Source organism: Alosa pseudoharengus, unplaced genomic scaffold, assembly GCF_046254945.1.
Source record: "Alosa pseudoharengus isolate Yale_2024_CS ecotype anadromous, Long Island Sound unplaced genomic scaffold, YU_APseudo_1.1 YU_APseudo_1.1_scf_8, whole genome shotgun sequence".
In the NCBI taxonomy this organism is placed as follows: Eukaryota; Metazoa; Chordata; class Actinopteri; order Clupeiformes; family Clupeidae; genus Alosa; species Alosa pseudoharengus.
Window position 1 is genome coordinate 24,770,105 of NW_027468870.1, and position 9,322 is coordinate 24,779,426.

The window sequence follows — 9,322 nt, forward strand, 5'->3', positions numbered from 1 at the left end:
TCAGTGTTAATGTAGTGTAACTTTCAAGCATCTTTAAAGGATCTTCTGAGTGTTTAATCATTTTAAAATATAAGACATGATTTGTGGCCAATCTGTTCTGTTGGGACTACATGGACACAGGGGTTCTAAGGTTTGGACAAGGTTGGTATTAGGCTACCTGTTTTAAACAGACATTGGAGAAAACTAGAGGTCATCCATTCCCACCTATTGGCACTGGCCACTTTCTTCCATGTCAAGTGCTGAGGAGGAGGTGAAAAATAAAAACAAACTCATTGGAGGGACGCCTTGGTAGATAAATCTAACTTATCTTTTAGTATTTTATTTGCATTTCGTTCGCTTGGGTTTTGTAATGTTACAGAGAAATATGTTAACCATTCCTGCTTCAGTTTGTAGTCAGGTCATTAAAAGTGATGAAGACCTTCGGGGCAACCCCCTTTCACTTCTGTCACAGGAAGTTGTGCGCAACAGACAGGCACACGATAGTCTGAGGAGTCACAGCTTTATTCAGTTATCAGCAATTCTCTGATTTGGTCACCAGCTTTTCCCCAACTTCTCTGTTTATCTCTATTCAGTATCAAGCTGGCCGCAGACACTCCCTCACTGACTGATGTCACGTTAATCTTAAAGTAATCACACCTACTGCTATTTTGATGACTAGTTTTGCTGCTGTACTATTGAGGACAGGCCTATTATGAGTTCTGTCCGTCTTAGGTGGTATGCTGTAATATTAGTAATACAGTATATCGGTTATCGTATCGGTATTGGCCACAACAAACCAATAAATATCAGTTATTGTTATCGGCCCCAAAATTCCATATCGGTGCATCTCTATTAAAAAGTCTAGAAAAGTTTACACAGTGCAGTCACAGTGTAATATGCCTATGATTATAACAATATTTACGTGGAACTGATAACATAAAAACCTTGTAGCTTTATAGAAGTTCAAATGTATGGACTTTGATAATAATTCTGGGAAATAATAGTCCTGAAATGGCCTTAAAAACTCTTAAATTGAACTCCTTGAAACCTGCAGAAGCCCTGCAGATAAGACACATTTGTACCCAGTGGACCAAAAAAGTAAGTAAGTAAGGTGATAGGCTCCTAGTTTGATTCTGAGAGAGTCTGTTCTGTGTGTGTGGTGCTTGGAAACGTTGCATTGATCACTCTGCCAATCACAGAATCTCTTTCTCTCTCACTAACTCAGGCACACATACAGTACACACATGCACACTCAAACACACACCAAGACATCTTCATCCAGTAAAGTATGCAATATATTTATTTGATGTAGAATACCAATGAAATGCTCAGTTGAAGGGCAGCTGAACTGTTTAAGAATAGTAGCTGACTGGCTGAACCATTTATTGGCTGTCCACAGTAATTTAGGATGGAGTCCTATATAGATTTGGAAGGGCCTTCTTCCAGGATCCTCTGTGGATAAAACCATCAGGATATAGGTTGTATCAATTCATTGCTGATCAGAATCAGAGTTGTTTTACTTTAGTCCGTACTCAAGTTCTAGAAATCTAGACGCACCCTAGCGGCAGCAAATTTAATTTGCTGCCTGGGCTAGTCTAGCAACTCTCAATTGGCATGCGAGCTGGAAAAATTAAACTTCGATAGGGCCAATCACATCGTGTATAGAGTCGTTAGGTGGGCTTAACATAATGATTGATGGCAGAGTTGAAACGGTTCGGCCTGAATTCCCTGCTACTTGAAAACAAAGAAGATGGATGTTACTGTTGGCAAACAGCGTGACACGAGTTAAGCTTTTTTTTAAGTTGGCAAAAAAAAGCTACTAGCCAACTAGCTCCGCTGGAGGGAAAACGCATGGGACTCATGAGTTGTAGCGCTATCCTATTGCGTTCAGAGGGAATTTGAAAGACAACCGATTATCCCGCCCCTCGGACTGAGTACTGCAAACGGTGAGTCCCTAGACCCTACATTTTAATGTGGGTTTGGCTCGTCAGGCTAGTCTGATTCTGGTGAGGTTGTTGTATGGGCAGGAATAGTGTATGTCTCAATTCAAGCTACTTTGTTTTATTTCCCATTTGCAGAGCCAGGACTGTGTCTGAACAGTATGTTGGGAGCACAGTACACACACAGAATGGAGTGTTAGAGATGCAGCTCACTGAATTTGACAGCGTAATAGATGATCAGAGTCACAGACTGCACCTTTAATGTATTCCTCCTCAATTTGAATAGTGTGCTGATTTATAATGAAAATAAGAATAGCACACTCAAGACAGGCAGTACACATTCACCCATTTTTGTCAATGTCACTATTAATGTCAATTTATTTATTAAGCATATTTTAAAACAACAGCTGCAGTTAACCAACCAGTGCTGTACAATCAAAAGCAAGGTGCATTGAACATAGACCTACAGTATACAATGAAGATCTCCATTGAAAATTGACATTTAGTTAGGATTAAGCTTACTCCCCGTATGGGAAACTGGCCCTATTAATTATAACAACTATAAGTGTTTAACTTACAGTACATGATGGGCATTTTTCAGACAACAGGACCATCTTGTTGGGCCATGTTCTGCCACATCTGGCCATTAGCCACAACCTAGCCTGTTAGAAAAAGTTTGACAAATGTTATCTCTGGCATGAAATAGCAGTTAATGGTCTATGCCATTCCCATAAAAAGTGAACGGTGGGCACAAGTTAACAGTTTTAGGTTTATGATATTTGTCTTACTTGCTGGTTCATCAGGGTAAAAATCTTGTTCATCAGCCTGAAGCTCCTCTCCAGCCTGAGTGACAAGGAGCCCTTCAACTGGGACAATAACAATGACACACTCAAGTCAAACAAGTTGTACCAGTCAACATTCACCCATTTGTTCAATGTCACAATTAATGTCAGTTTATTTGTAAAGCACATTTATAAACAACAGCAGCTGTTTAAAGTGCTGTATGACCAAAAACAAGATGGATTGAACATAGTCCTATACAATGAAGATCTCCAGTGAAAATAGGTTTTTAGACTAGGTCTAAGGTTACTCCCTGTACTCGAAACTGGCCCTATGAATTCTGACAACTAAATTGTATCTTCAAAGGAACTTTAACTTACAGTTCATGAAGGGCATTGTGTAGACGACAGGGCCATCTTGGGCCATTTTCTGCCACATCTGAGCATTAGCCACAACCCAGTCTGTTAGAGAAGGTTTGAAAAAGGTTAACTGTGGGCATTGTTACGGCCCTAGTGTGTTTCGTCTCTCTCTGTGTTTTGCCTTTGCCCTGTTTAGGTCCCACCTACTGCTGATTGCCAGAAAGGGAGTTCCTAATTGGGGTTGATTGGACAGCCCTTAAAAGACCCAAGATGGCGTTAGTTCAGGGCCTTTGAGCCCGCCAGCATCCACGGTTGTGTGAGAGCCGTGGATGGCTGTGTGTATTATGGTTTATGTTGTGCATTGTCCTGAGCTGTGTGATCTTGACCAGCTCATTTTTAGATTACGGTGGTAATGTGTGCCGAGTGTGGCAATTACTCCCAGTGGGGAGAGTGGCTACAATGTAGCAAAATACTGGCCTAGTGTGGCCAGGGTGTGCCGGGTTCGGCAAAACTACTCCCAGTGGGGAGGTTAGTGTTTGTATGTTTATGTGTTTGTTTGTTACTATATGGTTTAGGCCTAGCCGTCTTCATACTTTTAGTGTGATTTGTCTGTTTTAACTTTTATTTTGATTTATCAATAAACCGGTCATCTCAATCATTTACTTCCTTTTTTGTGTTTACTGTTCTCCTTTATTTAAGTTAACTAGTTACGCAGCCATATGCCCCTAGGCATTTTAACATCCAAGCATAACAGCATGAATTAGCAGTTATATCTACTCTATTCCCATACAAAGTTAACTGGGCATGAATCAATAGTTTGAAGTCTATGCTTTTTGCGGTCTTACTTGCTGGTTCATCAGGCTGAACATCCTCTCCGGCTTGGGTGTCAAGGGACCTTTCAGCTGGGACAGGGTAACTGGAGCCCTGGTCAGCTGTGACGAATACAATAAAACACTCAAGTCAACAGGCAACACCATTCACCAATTTTGTCAATGTCACTGTTAATTTCAATTTATTTGTAAATCACATTTAAAAGCAGCAGTTTATTAAAGGGGCTCTAAGCGATGCTGGGTAACGTCACTTCTGTTGACTTTCAAACAAAACAGCAGTAGCTACTTCATCCCCCTCCCTCCCATGCTGCTCCCGTGCAATTGAAACTCTCCTAAACATGCATCTCTTCTGTGATTTGCTGGAACAGTTTGTTATGTTTTTATGGGCTAGGTTTCCTCAAGTTGTTTTTGTTGCTGTTTTTGGAGCCTGGGCTGTCCACAGAGATCGCGTTTGTTTACAGTGATTTCAGGACACAGACAGCTAGCAGTTGGTTAGGTGATGTTTGCAGTAAGTGACATAAAATGTTTTAGCCTAAAAAACGTGTGGCATCGCTTAGAGCACCTTTAAAGTGCTGTACAATCAAAAGACAAGGTGGAATGAACACAGCATTTAGTCTAGGTTTAGACTAAATCTGTGTATGGGAAACTGGCCCTATAAATTGTAGCAACTTTAAATTGTCACTACAAATGTACTCATAATACCTCAAATCTTTGCAGACAACAGGACCATCTTGGGCCATTTTCTGCCACATCTCGCCATTAGCAACAACCCAGCCTTTTAGAAACAGTTTGAAAAAAGTTATCTCTGGCATGAAATAGCAGTTGACAAATGTTATCTCAGGCATGAAATAGCAGTTAATGGTCTATGCCATTCCCATAAAAAGTGAACGGTGGGCACAAGTTAACAGTTTTAGGTTTATGATATTTGTCTGTAAAAATCTTGTTTATCAGCCTGAAGCTCCTCTCCAGCCTGAGTGACAAGGAGCCCTTCAACTGTGGGCGTGACTTAGCAGTTTATAGTCTATGATATTTCCATAAAAAGACAACTATGGGCATGAATTATCAGTGTTAGGTAGTTGCAGTCTTACTTGCTTGTTCGTCAGGCTGAAGATCCTCTCCAGCCTCAGTGTCCTCGATGTTTGCGTTCTCACTAGCTGGTTCTCCAGGCTGGAGATCCTCTCTGGCCTTAAGAGTTCACCCTGTTAGTTTGATCCAGGGTTTTTTCTCTCCATTCTCTCTGGAGCACCCAGTATGGCTTGCGCCGCTCTTGAAAAGCCTGCAGAGAAGCCTTCATTCTGTCCTGGAGTTTTCCAGGAGCTCCATCTTCCTCCTGCCTCCTTCCCTGAGTAGTGTCAGGTGCAACTTTAGTCGTGTGCTTTGGCTTATACACTTTGGTGTTCAGCCCAGAATTCAGTACCGGTGACTTCTTCCCTTTTCTCCCTTTCTCCATGGCAGAGTTTCGACTGATCCTATAGTTTTTGGTCCTCTGTTTTGTTTTCCTTTGTCTGATCCGGTCTCGAATGGTGGCTAAGCAGACTCTCATGGCTTCCATGAAGCAACCGTGCTCTCCCCTCACCTCCATCTTCAGCAACTGAAATCGGCCTCAGCTTGGTCTAAAGGTGCCAAAAATAAACTCCTCCTTTGTCCTTTAGCAGTAGTAGTCGATGAAACACAGGATTAACAATAACAAGTAATTATTAAAACAGGTGAATTGATGAATTTGTGTCAAATTGCCAGCAGAAAGCTCTCTCAGTGTTATCTCTGGTGTAGCCAGGTTAAACTGATTGAGTGTTCTACCTCAGTATTCTACTTTGCACAGTAAGAATGTTCCAAGATTCCAAAAGGCGCATTCTAGAACTCCACTTGTATTGCTTTAAATCAAAGATTCTAGAGCGGAGCAAGATAGATCAGTTACGTCATAGGCATGAAGTACGCTCTGAGCCTGACAGGGCGCCATTTTAATAAGCTCAGCGCAAAATTTCATATACAGTTCCAATACTATGAGCCCACCTGAACGGCTGTTTTAAACTTTGCCAGCTGTTTTTTTTTTCTTTTCTCGGTAATGAACTGCAAGAACTGACAGTGTGAAAGGCCCGATTGATCTTTTTCCAAGTTTAAACTGAATAAGGAGAGGTAAATAGCCTATTATTCAGACAGAAGTAGCTATTGCACTGGTAAATAGATCACATAAATTCCCATTGAGAGACTGTATAGCCTACTGATAAGCTAGCTAGCAGGCAAACTAACTTAGCTAACGTTATATTATCACCATTTTTCTTTTTTCTACCTGTAGGCTATAAGTTAACCCTTTGTTCACGGCCTGCTTAAACACAGCGCATAAGATAGTACCAATCACTAATAAGGTCGAGATTTTACTCAAGCGTCTGATGTTCATAACTTAAATAAATGCAAATGGTAGGCCTAGGCTAAACACAACCGTGCTTGACACTATTGTAGGCCTGTCATTTCCATGCAGTCAAAAACTCCCAAATTGTCCTGCTTGCCTATGTAAAATGTATATGACCACAGAAGTTCGTTTTCAAAAATCATTAGCCTATTTACAGGCTGCAGCCAACTTAAAACACGTCCAGATAAATCTAACCGTTGAACTTAATTTGTGCAATATGTTAATTGAAAACAATTTGCTTGATTTATAAAATAGCTGTAGTCCTATTATTTAGGCCTACTGTAAACCCTCAAATTATGGCAAGGGTCTTTTCTTTACTTATAGGCCGCGTAAGCACATGCCTTTATTTAATTAAGCTTTAGGCCTATTTACTTTGTATTATAGGCTGCGCAATTGTGCATCTTAAGCCTCTGGCAAGCTCAAAAGAGGGCAGCACGCAACTGAGCTTAGCGACGTGAGACCCGTGGTGTAAATATTAACTTTCAGTGTTTCACGATGTCTTTGTAAATTAGGCCTACGTTTAATTAAAAAGTGTTTCTTGCGTGCGTTCATTCTCTCATTCCCTCTCCAAAATGTTCCTGTTCTAGGCTGACCAAGTGCATGAACCCAGCATCGGTGCGCACGTCACATGAATCACAATTGAGACAATAGGTTGACCATATTGTACAACTGCAAAGCCTTATCATAGGCATGTTACATTCATGATGACATGAAAAATGGAACTTATAGAACGAAAATGACAAAGGCAGTCGGCTAAACGTTTTAAACTTGCGCAAAACTGATGAACCCAGCATCGGTGCGTCGCATACATTAAAACACAAATTGAAGCAACACTGACCAAAAACCTTTCCATAGGCATGCAACGTTTATGACATAAGAAGTGGAATATGAACGCATTTCATCACACCTGACAATTAAGCGGAGCTGTGGCTGTTCGCGATTTGACTGATTCTTGAGCTTCAGCGTGTTGTCTGTCTTGCATGCGCGTCTTTTTAATTAGATGGTGAGCGTAAACGAAGGAAAGCCCTCTAATCGGACGGGCAAGTCTGACAAGTAGACGGGCCTAGGCCCGTCCGTGGTTGCGCGTAGGCCTATATGTCAAACAGATGCTTTATCTTTGACCTCCACAAATTAAGCTACAGTTAATTCCTTAGCCGTTTAAATAAATTTGCGTTTGCGATTGACAACCAGACAACGTTGTGATAAATAGGCTATAATACTAACTTTGTTCAAAATAGATACAATCAAGTTGACTTTGCAAAGTTGTGTAGGCTACCGCGCCAGTTGAAGTCTGCATGAACAGTTATTGCACAAGCCACCGTTTTGATTTTCTTAGGGGAGATGCAGGTTGAACCCGTTTGAGGGAGAGAGGCGCGGAGAGAGAATGTGTGCTGTAGCCTACACAGCGCACATCTCTATGAAATAGTAGCCTAGGCTATCAAGGCTAATCCATATTTTAAATAAGCAATCATGGAGACAATAAGTTAATAGGCTATATACAGATATTGTGAGTAGGCCTAATGCAGGAATGGACGTTACAGTTATTCAGTAACTAATTAATGAAATTTAAATTTACCTTTAGACTAGGCCTACTTCGTTTCCCAATAAAGTAACGACATTACATTAACGACGCTATATCCCAAACATAGGCCTATTGAACAAGTAGCCAAGTTTAGTTTTGGTGGATGATGGACAGATGTCAGTGCCCTAGCCTAATTTACCCTCGGAAATAATTCGACATTGTCTTTATACAATATATTTAACTGGTCTAGACATGGTGTGGTCTATTGGGTTTCTCGTAATTTCAACATACAGCTTTAAATAACAAATATTGATAAAATTTTAGGATCAGCGCCATAGGATTCCCACGGTAGCCAGCGTCTGTGACGACACCTGAGCTTATTAAAATGGCGCCCATAGAGTCATAGAATGTACTTCAACATATCCAACGTATTTTCCAGCCAGTAATCCATCTTGCGCGTAGCGCTCTAGAATCTTTGCTTTAAATCCACTGATAGAATCTCCCATACTGAACCAGAGTCATGTAGAAGATGCAAAGGGGCTCCAGTGCAGTTCTGTGCACCTCCAATGGCTCCATTGCAGCTTTGGCTCTGTGTTTACAGTAACAGAAGGTTTTGCATGAATAATAATAATAAAAAAAACTGTCCTTTACCCTGGAGCGATTACAGTTCTATGTTCCCAAAACATGTGTAAAAACACCACCTCCACCTCCATGTCTTGAAAATGCTTGCATTGCATTACTTTTACTTAGTAAAATTTTTTATATAGTTATAGCAAAGATTCTAGAGCACTACGCTCAAAGATTTTTGGTAATTGTTATAGTATTTTGCAGACGCTCTTGTCCAAAGCAATTTACAGAATATGAACATTACAATAGTTACAGTAAAATTAACAGTTATCAAAAAAGTTGAAAAAGTCTATTTTAACCATAATAGTAATAACTAGATGTACCGCAGAGCGGTACAAAATATGACCGCCGCCCAGTCCAGCACATTTTTTCCACAAAAATAAATCACGCTGAAAGGCCTATATGATTCTAACTGTCTCACTAAATTGCATTATCCACACGTACTCAATTCTCACTGATATCTGCTAGACAACAAGTACCAAAACATGATTAGTTCATAGATTTCACATGTAAAATTCATTTTATACAACCCCACCTCCATCTTGCCTGTTCATAATTCTGAGAAATTCTTGAATTGTGTGCATGTGTGCATGTTCATGTTTATGTTCTGTGTGTGTGTGTGTGTGTGTGTGTGTGTGTGTGTGTGTGTGTGCGTGTGCATGCGTGCGTGCGTGTGTGTGTGCGTGCGCTTGTGTGTGTGCCTGTGCAAGCGTACATATGTCTACTGTGTGAGTATGTGTCATACGTATGATTACTGTGAATGTATGTGTGTGTGTGTGTATCTGTTTGTGCACATGTGTGTACATGAAATGGGTTAACATGACCCCTGGAGGCAAACATACGGAAAAAAATGGTCATCCTAGTCCCTACAGTTCTCA